The sequence below is a fragment of the Myotis davidii genome, unplaced genomic scaffold (assembly GCF_000327345.1).
Source record: "Myotis davidii unplaced genomic scaffold, ASM32734v1 scaffold199, whole genome shotgun sequence".
Classification (NCBI taxonomy): domain Eukaryota; kingdom Metazoa; phylum Chordata; class Mammalia; order Chiroptera; family Vespertilionidae; genus Myotis; species Myotis davidii.
Genome location: NW_006290680.1, coordinates 3,582,444 through 3,585,310, shown reverse-complemented (window position 1 = coordinate 3,585,310; position 2,867 = coordinate 3,582,444). Strand labels below are relative to the sequence as shown.

At 44.6% G+C, this 2,867-nt stretch overlaps 1 long non-coding RNA gene across 1 annotated transcript; it reads left to right on the top strand.

Moving 5' to 3' along the window:
• LOC107183083 lies at nucleotides 1-810 on the top strand. Its single transcript, XR_001513853.1, has 2 exons — nucleotides 1-135; nucleotides 308-810. It is a non-coding gene; the product is annotated as an uncharacterized LOC107183083 (long non-coding RNA).
• Nucleotides 811-2,867: the final 2,057 nt, after the last annotated feature.

Sequence of the window (2,867 nt, the reverse complement as noted above, 5' to 3'; positions counted from 1 at the left end):
TCCCTAGCCTGGCCCAGAGCCCAGTGGACCCCATGCTGCCCGGAGCCGAGCCGTGTGGACCCCGTGCTGCCCGGAGCCGAGCCGTCCCCGACGACTCCCGCGAGTCAGCTCCTGGGCGGGCTCCTACCCCCGCAGGTGTCCTTCGCGCTATTTGTCACCTTTCGCACTTCCTAGGGAGTTCATTTCCTTCCTGGATTAGGTTGTGGGCTGCAGGCAGCCTTGGATGAAACCTGAGTAGGCTTCCTGTTAAAGTTTGGTGTAAGCAAGAATTTTCTTACAAGTGTGTATTTATTATTGTCTCTTAAAGGCAGCGGAAGAAGTTGATAACATGGGCTGGAGAAAGGGGGACGGGGATGAAATTCTTTCTCTTCATCCGTTAGTCCGTTTTCAGGTATGACCTAAATTTTTTTTCTAATTTTTTAAAATTAAATTTCATTAAGGCATGCATACAGCCTTAGAACCTTTTACAGAACAGTTTAAAACTTACAATATTTGGTTTTGTAAGTAAGAAGTAACTTAGAGCCATAGTAAGTCTATGAATCACAAGATACCACACATGTTCCTCCTTGCTCATGGGGAGAGGAGAGGTTTTGTCACCGACACATATCCTTTCTTGTGTTTCCTCCTCGTTTTGACACTAATGTTTCTCTGATCAGAGAGGTATTAGAGTTCAACAAGTAAAATCTCCAGTAGTTATTGTTATGCTGTTATCTGCTAGGACTGGTGCTAACACTTTTTGTTTGTGGTGGGGTTTTGGTGGGGTTTTTTTGTGTGGTCTTTTTAAAGAATAAAATTGAAACACTTGTTCAAGTCAGTTAACTTTTTTATCTAAAAGTTCACACACATGCCCTAGCTGGTTTGGCTCAGTGGATACAGCATGGGCCTGCGGACTGAAGGGTCCCGCTTCAGTTCCGGTCAAAGGCACATGCTGGGGTTGCAGGCTCCATCCCCAGTAGGGAGCATGCAGGAGGCAGCTGATCAATGATTTTCATTGCTGTTTCTATCCCCCTCTCCCTCTCCTTTCCTCTGTCTGAAATCAACAAAAACATTATTTTTAAACGTAAAGTATACTAAGGTGAAGTATTATATCTGAAATTTAATTTCAAGTGTTCAGTAACAAAAACTAACATGCATAAAGCATACATAGTGGTATGTTAATTTCTAAAAATAGGTGGTGTGTCCTGGCGTTTTTTGTACTATTCTTTCCACTTTTCTGGGTGTTTCAATTTTTTCATAAGAAGTTGGGGGAAAACTCTGTGCCACAAGTCGCCCATAGATGAAAGGAAAACGCCAGCTGCCCCATGGCTGGACAGGCCTTGGTCCTCAAAGCATCTCCAGTTAGGAGAGGTGGGTGGGAGAAGCTCCGGGTTAGTAGGCAGGCTGTCAATGCTAATTTGCTCCCAGGCCTCTGTCCCCTCTGGAAAGTGAAGTTTTGGATTAGATTCAAATAGATCCAAAACGTTCCTTGGTACATGTTTAGTTATCTATTGCTGCATAACAAATTACTCCAAATTAATAGCTTAAAACTGCCATTTTATGTCTATGGATTCTGTGGGTCAGGAATTCACAAAGGTCACAGCAAAGACAGCTTGTCTCCACTCCATGATGTCTGGGGCTTCAGGACAACTCCAAGACTACGGAGACTTGATGCTGGGGCCGGAGGCATTGGGAGGCCCACCTAGGTAGTCTATCCCAAGTGGCCTATTTCTTGCATGGAGGCCTGTGGCTCTAAAGAACCAGGCAGAAGCTGTACAGCCTTAGAAGACGATGTGTGTCACTTCCACCGGAGTGCCAGATTAAGAGGGAGGAAACAAAACCGCACCTCTTGATGGCAAAAGTGTCAAACCCACACTGTAAGAGCATACGGGTTGGGAGGTGATCATTGAGTACATTTTTTTTAATGTGTGGTAAATACTACCTTTCCACAACACTCCCCTGCTGTTGTAGAGCGGCTTGTCTCAGCGGCTCCCAGATTGTGCCCTCTGAGCCAAGGGGCCCCCCTTCCCCAGCACTTTGTTCCTATTTGGCTACACTGACAGACCTGCACTAGGGCTGGAGGGTGAGAATGGAAGTCTATGAACAGGGCTTGAACATGACTGAATTACTTGAAATTCTGGATGTGGCTTGAACCTTTCTTCCCAAGGTTTTTAGATTTCCAAAAATGTTAATTCCCGGACAGACTATTCTCATAGCTTCAATTATCAACTCCATGTGAACTCAGATCTTGAGACTCTATTTTTTCTAAGCCCCAGTTAGGAATTTCCAGCTATTTACTGGCTATATTAATTCATATTATCATCATAATTGGAATCTTATGTTCAAAACAGTTCACCCTTCAGAACCCCCATCTTCCAATACTTCCACCAAGCCGTAAGGATCAAAATCTTGCCCATCTGGCCCAGCCAATGTGTCTCAGTGGTTGAGTATCGACCCATGCACCACCAAGGTTGCTGGTTTAATTCTCAGGGTGCGTGCCCAGGTTGCTGACTCAATCCCCAGTGCATACAGGAGGCAGCCGATCAATGTTTCTCTCCCTCTCCCTTTCTTTCTCCCCCCCCCCAAAAAAAGAAAAGAAAGATAAGAAAATCAATAAAAACATTTTTTTAAAAAAGAGCCAGCCAGCATGGCTCAGAATGTCCACCTATGAACCAGGGGGTCACGGTTTGATTCCCAGTCAGGGCACATGCCCGGGTTGCAGGCTCTATCTTCAGTAGAGGGAGTGCAGGAGGCAGCTAATCAATGAATGATTCTCTCAGCATTGATGTTTCTCACCCTCTCTGAAATCAATAATATTTTTAAATAAAGATAAATCCAGGACTGGAGTTGAAAGAAAAGACTTCAATGCAAGACTCAATGCAAGACTATTT